Source organism: Oncorhynchus gorbuscha, linkage group LG08 (assembly GCF_021184085.1).
Source record: "Oncorhynchus gorbuscha isolate QuinsamMale2020 ecotype Even-year linkage group LG08, OgorEven_v1.0, whole genome shotgun sequence".
Taxonomy (NCBI): domain Eukaryota; kingdom Metazoa; phylum Chordata; class Actinopteri; order Salmoniformes; family Salmonidae; genus Oncorhynchus; species Oncorhynchus gorbuscha.
Window position 1 is genome coordinate 53525544 of NC_060180.1, and position 13630 is coordinate 53539173.

The following is a 13630-nucleotide window of genomic DNA, read 5'->3' on the forward strand; positions in this document are numbered from 1 at the left end:
CAATAAACACCATCCTAACGCACATCCACAAGATCATTGGATAGGGCGAACAAAAGGGATGAGATTTTGGAGCATCACAGCCGAATCAAAAACAAACAATGTTCTGCCTCCTATATTTAATTCAAAGGGCTTTATTGGCATGGGAAACATATGTTAACAATGCCAAAGCAAGTGAAGTAGATAATTTTGGATGATTTAACTTTTGTATATTAACAGTAAACATTACACTCCAGGTGAATAAAGACATTACAAATGCAACGATGTGCAAACGGTTAAAGTACAAAATGGAAAATAAATCAACATAAATATGGGTTGTATTTACAATGGTGTTTGTTCTTCACTGGTTACCCTTTTCTTGAGGAAACAGGTCACAAATATTGCTGCTGTGATGGCACACTGGTATTTCACCCAGTAGATATGGGAGTTTATCAAAATCGGGTTTGTTTTCGAATTATTTGTGGATCTGTGTAATCTAAGGGAAATATGGGTCTCTGATATGGTCATACAGTTGAAGTCAGAAATGTACATACACTTAGGTTGGAGTCATTAAAACTAGTTTTACAACCACTCCACAAATTTCTTGTTAACAAACTATAGTTTGTGCATGACACAAGTAACTTTTCCAACAATTGTTTACAGACAGATTATTTCACTTATAATTCACTGCATCACAATTCCAGTGGGTCAGAAGTTTACATACACTAAATTGACTGTGCCTTTAAACAGCTTTGAAAATTCCAGAAAAGGATGTCATTGCGTTAGAAGCTTCTGATAGGCTAATTGACATAATTTGAGTCAATTAGAGGTGTACCTGTGGATGTATTTCAAGGCCTACCTTCAATCTCAGTGCCTCTTTGCTTGACATCATTGGAAAATCAAAAAGAAATCAGCCAAGACCTCAGAAAAATAATTGTAGACCTCCAGAAGTCTGGTTCATCCTTGGGAGCAATTTCCAAACATCTGAAGGTACCATGTTCATCTGTACAAACAATAGTACACAAGTATAAACATCATGGGACCACGCAGCTGTCATACCGCTCAGGAAGGAGACGCGTTCTGTCTCCTAGAGATTAACGTACTTTGGTGCGAAAAGTGCAAATCAAACCCGGAACAACAGCAAAGGACCTTGTGAAGATGCTGGAGGAAACAGGTACAAAAGTATCTATATCCACAGTCGAACAAGTCCTATATCAACATAACTTGAAAGGCCAATCAGCAAGGAAGAAGCCACTTCTCCAAAACTGCCATGAAAAAAGACAGACTATGGTTTGCAACTGCACATGGGGACAAATATCGTACTTTTTGGAGAAATGTAATCTGGTCTGATGAAACAAAAATAGAACTGTTTGGCTATAATGATTGTTATGTTTGGAGGAAAAAGGGGAAGGCTTGCAAGCTGAAGAACACCATCCCAACCGTGAAGCACGGGGGTGGCAGCATCATGTTGTGGGGGTGCTTTACTGCAGGAGGGACTGGTGCACTTCACAAAATAGATGGCATCTTGAGGAAAACAAAGTATGTGGCTATATTGAAGCAACATCTCAAGACATCAGTCAGGAAGTTAAAGCTTGGTCACAAATGTGTCTTCCAAATGGACAATGACCCCAAGCATACTTCCAAAGTTGGGGGAAAATGGCCTCAATCCCACTGAAAAAGCATGTGCGAGCAAGGAGGCCTTACAAACCTGACTCAGTTACACCAGCTCTGTCATGTCAGGAGGAATGCGCCAAAATTCACCCAACTTATTGTGGGAAGTTTGTGGAAGGTTACCTGAAACATTTGACCCAAGTTAAATAATTTAAAGGCAATGCTACCAAATACTAATTGAGTGCGGGGAAACTTCTGACGCACTGGGAATGTGATGAAAAAAATAAAAGCTGAAATAAATAATTCTCTCTACTATTATTCTGACATTTCACATTCTTTAAATAAAGTGGTGATCCTAACGGACCTAAAGTAGGGAATTATTACTAGGATTAAATGTCAGGAATGGTGAAAAACTGAGTTTAAATGTATTTGGAAAAGGTACATGTAAACTCCCGACTTCAACTGTACATTTGGCAGGAGGTTAGGAAGTACAGCTCGGTTTCCACCTCATTTTTTGGGCAGTGTGCACATAGCCTATCTTCTCTTGAGAGCCAGGTCTGCCGACAGCAGCCTTTCTCAATAGCAAGGCTATGCTCACTGAGTCTGTACATAGTCAAAACTTTCCTTAAGTTTGGGTCAGTCACAGTGGTCAGGTATTCTACCAGTGTACTCTCCTGTTTATGGCCAAATACCATTTTAGTTTGCTCTGTTTTTTTTGTTAATTACTTGACAGATTGGAAATAAATATATTTTTGTTTTCTCATGGTTGGGTCTAAATCGTGTTGCTGTCCTGGGGCTCTGTGGGGTCTGTTTGTGAACAGAGCCCCAGGACCAGATTGCTTAGGGGACTCCTCCCCAGGTTAATCTCTCTGTAGGTGATGGCTTTGTTATGGAAGGTTTGTGAATCGCTTCCTTTTAGGTGGTTGTAGAATTTAATGGCTCTTTTCTGGATTTGGATAATTAACGGATATCGGCCTAAATCGGCTCCTCATGCATTATTTGGTGCTTTACGTTGTACACTAAGGATATATTTTTGCAGAATTCTGCATGCAGAGTCTCAATTTGGTGTTTGTCTCATTTTGTGAATTCTTGGTTGGTGAGCGGACCCCAGACCTCACAACCATAAAGGGAATGGGTTCGATAACTGATTCAAGTATTTTTAGCCAGATCCAAATCGGTATGTCGAATTTGATGTTCCTTTTGAGGGCATAGAATGCCCTTCTTGCCTGGTCTCTCAGATCGTTATCAGGATCCGCTGCTCCTGTATCAGACTTACAGTGGGGCAAAAAAGTATTTAGTCAGCCACCAAGTTCTCCCACTTAAAAAGATGAGGGAGGCCTGTAATTTTCATCATAGGTACACTTCATCTATGACAGACAAAATGAGAAAAAAAATCCAGAAAATCACATTGTAGGATTTTTAATGAATTTATTTGCAAATTATGGTGGAAAATAAGTATTTGGTCAATAACAAAAGTTTATCTCAATACCCTTTGATGGCAATGACAGAGGTCAAACGTTTTCTGTAAGTCTTCACAAGGTTTTCACACACTGTTGCTGGTATTTTAGCCCATTCTTCCATGCAGATCTCCTCTAGAGCAGTAATGTTTTGGGGCTATTGCTGAGCAATTCGGACTTTCAACTCCCTCCAAAGATTTTCTATGGGGTTGAGATCTGGAGACTGGCTAGGCCACACCAGGACCTTGAAATGCTTCTTATGAAGCCACTCCTTCGTTGCCCGGGCGGTGTGTTTGGGATCATTGTCATGCTGAAAGACCCAGCCACGTTTCATCTTCAATGCCCTTGCTGATGGAAGGAGGTTTTCACTCAAAATCTCACATACATGGCCCCATCCATTCTTTCCTTTACACGGATCAGTCATCCAGGTCCCTTTGCAGAAAACCAGCCCCAAAGCTTGATGTTTCCACCCCCATGCTTCACAGTAGGTATGGTGTTCTTTGAATGCAACTCAGCATTCTTTGTCCTCCAAACACGACGAGTTGAGTTTTTACCAAAAAGTTATATTTTGGTTTCATCTGACCATGACATTCTCCCAATCTTCTTCTGGATCATCCAAATGTTCTCTAGCAAACTTCAGATGGGCCTGGACACGTCTGGCACTGCAGGATTTGAGTCCCTGGCGGCCTAGTGCGTTACTGATGGTAGGCTTTGTTACTTTGGTCCCAGCTCTCTGCAGGTCATTCACTAGGTCCCCCCGTGTGGTTCTGGGATTTTTGCTCACCGTTCTTGTGATCATTTTGACCCAACGGGGTGAGATCTTGCATGGAGCCCCAGATCGAGGGAGATTATCAGTGGTCTTGTATGTCTTCCATTTCGTAATAATTGCTCCCACAGTTGATTTCTTCAAACCAAGCTGCTTACCTATTGCAGATTCAGTATTCCCAGCCTGGTGCAGGTCTACAATTTTGTTTCTGGTGTCCTTTGACAGCTCTTTGGTCTTGGCCATAGTGAAGTTTGGAGTGTGACTGTTTGAGGTTGTGGACAGGTGTCTTTTATACAGAGGAGCCTCTTAAAGAAGAAGTTACAGGTCTGTGAGAGCCAGAAATGTTGCTTGTTTGTAGGTGACCAAATACTCATTTTCCACCATAATTTGCAAATGCGTGTGTGTGTGTATATATATATATATATATATATATATATATATATACACACACACACACACACACACACACACACACACACACACACACACACACACACACACACACACACACACACACACACACACACACACACACACACACACACACACACACACACACACACACACACACACACACACACACACACACACACACACACACACACACACACACATACATGGTGAGATAATCAGTCATCCTTGCAGTAATCAATGAGCCCACTAGATGGTGGCATATTGTCCATGCAGCTTTTCAGTACAGCACATTATGACCAAGGTAGGGTTTTATTATAGCTTTTCATCACATTACTGCCAAGCTGGGCACTGGGGAAACCCAGAGATGGGAAACTTAAGTTTAGCACTCTATACAATAGCAGCGCTCCACTGTAAAATACCAATAACCACCTCCGGTGTCCATCTTTTATTTACAGCACACCTTTTTGAGGCTATACATTTGTCAGAATGTTTGAAAACATGCTTTTGTTTTTATTTCTCTGAATGTGACTCAAGCTGCCTATGTAAAAGGATGAGCTACAATGCAATAAAGCAGTGGTGCCTCTCTCTCTCTCTCGTTCATAGATTTAGTAAGATTGTGTTTGGGTTGGGGGGGGTGTGCATTGGGGGCTAAATCCCTGGCATTTCATCCTATAATCTTCTCTTCAAGGTCACGTGAATGAGTTTTCTATATCCACCAGAAAGTGGACATTGATCCAAAACGGAAGCACTTGGGCTCAGACTTTGCTATCCTCTTGGTGGGAAGGCCTCCGAGCCGGGGAGACTGGCTCAGCTGGGGATTACAGCCTGGTTTCATCTACCAGGTCTGCGTCCAAAATGGCACCCTATTACCTATGTAGTGTATGACTTTTTCTACCGGAACCCTATAGTCCCTGGTCAAAGTAGTGCACTAGGGAATAGCGTGCCATGTGGAATGCACCCCAGGCTAGCGCAGGGGGGAGCAAGGCTCACATGCCATCACCACCCCATGTATGGTCTACTGGGCTGTTCTGGTGCTAAGGTTCACCAAGGAACGCAATTATCACACAATGCTCATTTGTGTGCAATTGGATTGTTTGACGTGTTGTGTACTATGGGATATGGATGGTGGGATATTTAACCTTTAGATTCGGCTGTGCGTGTGTGTGCGTGCATGCATGTGTGCGTGCGTGCAATAGTTTTTCCTCTTACTGTGTATTGTTCTGAGTCCACTGACTGTGTCTCTCTATTGTTTCTCTGTCAAGGTTTATCAGAGGCTACTTCTCTGACACTGTCTGAACCCTCCCCATGCATCCTAAGTGACTGATGATGCTACTGCAACCTCAAGTGAGATACAAATCAAAAGGTAGAGCCTATCTTTGCTGCCAGATCTCCTTTCAACTCAGCAGCATTTATTACATACCAGAACAACATACAGTACAACGTTATTTGGGTATTTCTTTAATCACAACTGCCAATTACAGTGGGGCAAAAAAGTATTTAGTCAGCCACCAATTGTGCAAGTTCTCCCACTTAAAAAGATGAGGCCTGTAATTTTAATCATAGGTACACTTAGGTACAATCATAGGTACACACAACTATGACAGACAAAATGAGAAGAAAAAAATCCAGAAAATCACATTGTAGGATTTTTAATGAATTTATTTGCAAATTATGGTGGAAAATAATTATTTGGTCACCTACAAACAAGTAAGATTTCTGGCTCTTACAGACCTGTAACTTCTTCTTTAAGAGGCTCCTCTGTCCTCCACTTGTTACCTGTATTAATGGCACCTGTTTGAACTTGTTATCAGTCTAAAATACACCTGTCCACAACCTCAAACAGTCACATTCCAAACTTCACTATGGCCAAGACCAAAGAGCTATCAAAGGACACCAGAAACAAAATTGTAGACCTGCACCAGGCTGGGAATACTGAATCTGCAATAGGTAAGCAGCTTGGTTTGAAGAAATCAACTGTGGGAGCAATTATTAGGAAATGGAAGACATACAAGAACACTGATAATCTCCCTCGATCTGGGGCTCCACGCAAGATCTCACCCCGTGGGGTCAAAATGATCACAAGAACGGTGAGCAAAAATCCCAGAACCACACGGGGGGACCTAGTGAATGACCTGCAGAGAGCTGGGACCAAAGTAACAAAGCCTACCATCAGCAAGGGCATTGAAGATGAAACATGGCTGGGTCTTTCAGCATGACAATGATCCCAAACACACCGCCGGGCAACGAAGGTGTGGCTTCGTAAGAAGCATTTCAAGGTCCTGGAGTGGCCTAGCCAGTCTCCAGATCTGAACCCCATAGAAAATCTTTGGAGGGAGTTGAAAGTCTGTGTTGCCCAGCAACAGCCCCAAAACATCACTGCTCTAGAGGAGATCTGCATGGAGGAATGGGCCATAATACCAGCAACAGTGTGTGAAAACCTTGTGAATGTAATGCTCCGGGTGTCGTGGGTGTGGAGTCAAATGCAGGAGACAGAGTTCAATGCTGTGCGTCTTTTAATTGCACCAACGCACCACAGGGTGCTCACAAAAGTTACGTTCCCAACCACAGGGAATCAAAAAGTACAATGGAAAAAAATCACGACTAGGCACTAACACGTACCTCTACAACAGAGCCGAAGGTTACATAGAAATAATCCCGCACAACAACCAGGGGGGCCGGCTGTCTAATAAAGACAAACTAATTAAACATGAACAGGTGCTACCACTAAACATACAAGGAGGGGGAGGAAAAACAATCAGTGGCAGCTAATAGGCCGGTGACGACGACCGCCGAGCTCCACCTGCCCCGGGAAGGGGAAACACCCTCGGTCGGACTCGTGACAGTGAAGACTTACAGAAAATGTTTGACCTCTGTCATTGCCAACAAAGGGTATATAACAAAGTATTGAGATAAACTTTCCACCATAATTTGCAAATAAATTCATTAATAATCCTACAATGAGATTTTCTGGATTTTTTTTCTCATTTTGTCTGTCAGAGTTAAAGTGTACCTATGATGAAAATTACAGGCCTCTGTCATCTTTTTAAGTGGGAGAACTTGCACAATTGGTGGCTGACTAAATACTTTTTTTGCCCCACTGTATGTCGGGCTATAAGAGCGGTGCATGGTGTGTGATACCTGAGAGAAGAGAGTGAGCTCAGGTGTGCTTATTCACCCCTAGGGACAGAATGACACACTACTGATAACAACAATGAGCAGCAGCCAGAGAATGACTGCCTTCTTCCTCCATGTTGAATTATTATGTTATATCTTGATAGGTACCTTCAACAATACTGATGAATATCTTTGCTGTAGAACATGCTTTGGTATTTATGTTGCACGTTTAGAGGTGACAGAAAATGTTCAAATATGATATTGTTCTCACCAAGCGTCCCCTGCATGCTATGTGTACCTTTGTTTGAATTTAATGTGACCTTTTGTTTGACCTTTTTTTATGACCTTTTATTTGAATGATCTTTCTTAGGAAAACAGGTGCAACATGTGCGCTCCAGGCTACTGTATGTGAATTGTGTCTTGGGGCCATTCAGTGGTTTCACCTTGACAGTGTATGCTGAAGGATTAGCAAACCTCTACATAATGCACATTTATTTCAAAGGGGGTTACATTGTGAGTGGGTGGTACGAATTTTGATCAATCTCTATAACCTCCACATCCACTCCCCCAGACCCAAAAACAACTGGTTTGACATTACTGATCTTGCCGTCTGCCTCTGTGGTGTGCCCTTTTGCCTCAGAGGAAGTGATGTGGCGACTGGCCCACGTTTGTACAGTAGTCATGTTGCTGCTCTATGCCAAAAGGGCCCCAGGACAGATGATGTCACCTAAACTAGGTTGAGAAAATGGAGGGAGGACTACAAGAGTGGAGAAGAAAATATATGCTTAGACATTTGTTTTACTTATAGAACATTTTTAAAAAGTAGGAAATATATTTGTCAATCCCGTTGTATTTATGGACACATAGCCCCATATAGGTTCAATAGATGTCCTCCATATGGGGCTAAATTGACCCCCAATTTATAATTTCAATTAAAAGTAGCAATATATACAGAAATATTTATTTCAAAAAGTAAAAACTAGTAGGCCTGAGAAGAGAAGACTAAACTCATGTCAGATTATATCCATTCACTTGATGGCTGTGTAGCGTAGGCTACAGATGGCTTGAAATGTGGGGAGAAGAGATGCTCATCCTTGCATCACCAGGAGATGTCGTTGCCTGTACCCGTACCTAAACAGCACAGTCTGACAGCAAGGGGAATGTTAAAGACAAGGGAGCATTGGAGAGAGCAAGCGCCGCTGCCTTCTCTGCTGCACAGTGCACAACCCAGTGAACGGGTCTCCCTAGACTGCCCGTACCTATAGCGGTCTCTCTTGGCCATTCGGTGGATGCTGTCTTTTCGGGCAACACCAACGTCGGGCGTAAAGTGTGTTTTCGGACAATTCGTAAGGAATGCTTTACATATTTTACATGGTTTGAATTTTGGTTACCAATCGAGGGGAGTCGAGAACAACGCGGTTCCCCGGCATATTTTACAGTAAGCGCAATGTCATTCCAGTTGCTTTTCCAGCTGTCATACACTCCAAACAATTACAAAATAGGATGCATTTGTCAGTCGTCTCGGGAAGGGAGGAACAATCGCCAGCTCTGGCTTTGCTTTTGCATACATTTCTCACCCCTTTGTTACTCTGCCAGATGTTTTTCCAGGGTCCGAAAGTGTAATATTTCAGATTTATTGTGGGCTATAGCATGCATTGATTGTGGACTGAAAATGGAATCCATTTGAGGACGATTCGCTAGCTAAAGCGGGGATGCTCTGAGAAAACACCCTATTACTTTCCGATTGACCTAAATTTGAACGATATATTTATAAGATTATACTGGTCGACATCATTAGATCGTCATTGAATAATTTAGAAAGGGGGAAAGGTGAGACAAAGCTGATGATGACTTAAGATTTCCATTATTAGGTATTCTAAAAGGTCTTTCATCACCAAATGTTTTAATTTCTGTCTATTTGAATAGGGTGCAGTTAGAATAATAACACTGATGATGTTAATATTTAAAGTTGAAGTTTCCAAAACTCGTTTTTTCTATCAGGAATAATAACACTGATGATGTTAAGTTGAAGGTATAAACCATGTTGAAACCATATACATACTTGAATTAATGAGTTAATGGTTGCCCAGGCCTATAGGTAAGGCTAGGCATTTATAGTTCAATATTCTACATCAGGCCTGTTTGTGTGTAAAGGGGTGAGAAGCTCACATGGTCAAAATTCTATAGATTTTATGGACAAATCACCCTCATAAGCCCTGATAAATTGTTTCTATTTAGATACAATAGGACACATCCTGTGGTCAGATGTATATGATGTTTGTCTCCCCAGGGCCACACAATGACTATTGGCCCAACAACAATGATAGTGTAGTAGTTCCTATCTGGATCACAGAAGCCTTAGCCTATTCTATGACTTTCCAATGGGTTCGGCACATAGGCCTACTAAGAGAGGGAGCCTTAATTATGGACAGGATGATTTGATACATTTTGTAAATATAATTTAAATGGTTAAGTGTTTGAGAAAAAAGGGTCAAAAGTCAAAAGATCTGCCTTCCAATTGCCCCACCTCCGGTTGTGATTCGATTTTGACAGTGGTTGGAGATATAAGCCACAAGGGTAGAGGTTGTGGTGGTCATATGGTAAGTTTCCCATTCATCTGTAGGCAAACGTGTCCTCGTTACAAGGGAAACATTCCACTTATAGTTGACTGGGAGATAGGGTTCTGAAAGCAGTGTCACCCAATTTGTTATCAATTTGAAATATCCATTGTTTGACCTGATAAGCTTGCATGATAAGTGTTGTTTTTCTTCAAGGGAAATGTGTTGAATGGGTTGTCGTCTGAGTGCAGGTTGCTGTATTCCAATCTTCAAAGCTGCAGATTGATATCATAGCCTGTCTGTCTCAGCCCCTGCCCCCAGCCCCCAGCTCAGTTCCTTGTGTTGATGGAAGATAATGGACATAGGCCTAGGTCATCAATTCCATGAAAGGCTGTAGTAGTACAAAAAAAAAATCAAACATTTCAAACTAGCAGAATGCTGTTATTATCATTAAATATTTAAGTGCTGCACGAAATGGACCACATTAGCATTGGTAATAAAAAAGATAGTTTGTGTTATTAATAACCAGTGGTTTTCAGTCATTTAGCCTATATGTTCATAGGCAGCAGGTAGCCTAGTGGTCAGAGTGTTGGGTCAGTAACCGAAAGGTTGCTAGATTGAATCCCCGATGTTCTGCCCCTGAACAAGGCTGCCAACCCACTGTTCCTAGGCCATCATTGTAAGTAAGAATTTGTTCTTAACTGACTTGCCTAGTAAAATAACAAAAACATTTTTTGGAATAATCTGTTTTACTGCTGATTAGTGGTGTTGCTGGCTGGCCCTATCTGTGAAGGCTAATTGAAACTCCAAAGAAAATCTTGCACTGACTAGAGGAACCAATGCATCATAGGTGCTGGAGGAGTTTTGATTTAAGTAGATTTTTCTGAAATACCATTTGTCACGTACTACATATTTGTCAGTTATGAGAGACAGACAGTGACACATTTTTGATCAAATTAATAAGTAAGTATTTTGGTCTGCAGCGTTCTCAATTTAAATGGCAGACTGGGATGTATCGCAAAGATTGTTAATAAGAGAATGTGACACACATACACCCCCCTACGTATTTATTTTGGACAGTAAAGCTAAAACTTTTAATTTGGCTCTATACTCCAACATTTTGGATTTAAGATAAAAATGTTTTACTGAGGCGACAGTACAGAATGTCACCTTTTATTTTAGGTTATTTTAATACATATCTATTTTACTATTTAGAAATGAAAGCATTATGTATCTAGTAGTCCTCTTATTTAACTGTGTCATAAGTATTTGGACAAATTCACTTACGTGTATTAAAGTAGTCAAAAGTGTAGTATATGGTCCCATATTCCTAGCACACAATGATCACACCAAGCTTGTGACTACAAACGTGTTGATCTTTGTGCCTCTAACTTTCTCACTCATCATTATTCACAATTCATTCATGATTATCCATAATCCATAATCCATTATTCATAATCTACATTAATGTAGATGTTTCTTATTTACAATAAAAGTGATTCCAAAATGACACAATACATAATTTACCATGCATTCCTATTGGGCACAAAATAATCGGAAACACAACCAAAACAAACTTCAAATTCATCCAACAAGTTTGTAGAGTCATTGTGTTCTAGGAATATCGGACCATATGTTAACCTTTTCACTACTTCAATACAAATAAGTGAATTTGTCGAAATACGAACAACATCTTCAAATAGGTGGACTAGATACATAAAGTGCTTTAATTTCTAAACGATAAAACAGATACGTATGAAAATACCCTCAAATAAAAAGTTGCATTATGTGCTGTTGCTCAAATCTCAAATCCAAAATGCTGGAGTATAGAGACATTTACATTTACATTTAAGTCATTTAGCAGACGCTCTTATCCAGAGCGACTTACAAATTGGTGCATTCACCTTATGACATCCAGTGGAACAGTCACTTTACAATAGTGCATCTAAATCTTAAAGGGGGGGGGTGAGAAGGATTACTTTATCCTATCCTAGGTATTCCTTAAAGAGGTGGGGTTTCAGGTGTCTCCGGAAGGTGGTGATTGACTCCACTGTCCTGGCGTCGTGAGGGAGTTTGTTCCACCATTGGGGGGCCAGAGCAGCGAACAGTTTTGACTGGGCTGAGCGGGAACTGTACTTCCTCAGTGGTAGGGAGGCGAGCAGGCCAGAGGTGGATGAACGCAGTGCCCTTGTTTGGGTGTAGGGCCTGATCAGAGCCTGGAGGTACTGAGGTGCCGTTCCCCTCACAGCTCCGTAGGCAAGCACCATGGTCTTGTAGCGGAGACAAATTAAAAGTTTTAGCTTCACTGTCCAAATAAATACGTAGGGGAGTGTAGATTTTTCTGTTATCCCACTGGGCGTAGGCCTATGCCTCAAAGGCTGCGTCTACACAGGCAGCCCAATTCACATTTTTCCCAACTAATTGGTCTTTTGACGAATCATATCAGAGCTTTTCACGTCAGATTTTTTTCAGAGCTGATTTGATTGGTCAGCAGACCAATTAGTGGGGAAAAGATCAGAATTGGGCTGACTGTGTAAATACAGCCAAAGCCAAAGCTTTCCAAATCAATCAATACCTTTTAATGGTTGCCAAGTTGTTGCCATGATGGCTTTTGGCTGTGTGTGTCAGTTGTAGTAGATTTAGCCTAATGAACCGTCTATTATGGATTGAAAGAGACTGTGATTACTATTGCCCTGTATATAAGGTCAGGGCCACCCTTTAGCGACGCTTCCCTTTAGCTCACTGTTGTAATGTGCTTTACCATAATGCTGTCCTTAAGTCACTTGAGTTGTGAAGTGGAAAATTACAACCATGGTTCGACTCAGTTATTTATTACTGATCACCCTTTAGAACACTATTCCTTTTTCACTCTGTACCCGTCTTGTTTCCTCTCCTTTTTTAATTCTACATTTATCTCAGTTTGGATTGTTGGAGGAACAGCGTGTTTCAAGGGAAGGGAGGGGAGGTAGGGCTGGGGGGGGAGTCTCTTATCGCCTCCCTGTTTCACTTCTCTCTCCCTCTCCGTTTCTCTTCTCTCTCCCCCTCAGTTTCTCTTCTCTCTCCCCCTCAGTTTCTCTTCTCTCTCTCTCCGTTTCTCTTCTCTCCCTCTCGTTTCTCTTCTCTCTCCCTCTCCGTTTCTCTTCTCTCTCCCTCTCCGTTTCTCTTCTCTCTCCCTCCCCGTTTCTCTTCTCTCCCTCCCCGTTTCTCTTCTCTCTCCCTCCCCGTTTCTCTTCTCTCTCCCTCCCCGTTTCTCTTCTCTCTCCCTCCCCGTTTCTCTTCTCTCTCCCTCCCCGTTTCTCTTCTCTCTCCCTCCCCGTTTCTCTTCTCTCTCCCTCTCCGTTTCTCTTCTCTCTCCCGCTCCGTTTCTTTTCTCTCCCGCTCCGTTGCACTTCTCTCTCCCTCCCCGTTTCTCTTCTCTCTCCCTCTCCGTTTCCCTTCTCTCTCCCTCTCCGTTTCCCTTCTCTCTCCCTCTCCGTTTCTCTTCTCTCTCCCTTTCTCTTCTCTCTCCCTCTCCGTTTTTCTTCTCTCTCCCTCTCCGTTTCTCTTCTCTCTCCCTCTCGGTTTCTCTTCTCTCTCCCTCTCGGTATCTCTTCTCTCTCCCTCTCGGTATCTCTTCTCTCTCCCTCTCGGTTTCTCTTCTCTCTCCCTCTCGGTTTCTCTTCTCTCTCCCTCTCAGTTTCTCTTCTCTCTCCCTCCCCGTTTCTCTTCTCTCTCCCTCTCCGTTTCTCTTCTCT

The 13630-nt window shown here is 42.0% G+C and overlaps 1 protein-coding gene across 1 annotated transcript in view; it reads left to right on the forward strand.

Annotated features, from left to right (window-relative positions):
* The first annotated feature begins 8524 nt into the window (after nt 1-8524).
* Nucleotides 8525-13630, forward strand: part of ctnnd2b (catenin (cadherin-associated protein), delta 2b) — a 102908-nt gene continuing 97802 nt past the window's right edge. The window contains exon 1 of the mRNA XM_046359870.1: nt 8525-8776. The gene's annotated coding sequence lies outside the window, so the exon portion shown is untranslated. The remainder of the gene's footprint in view (nt 8777-13630) is intronic.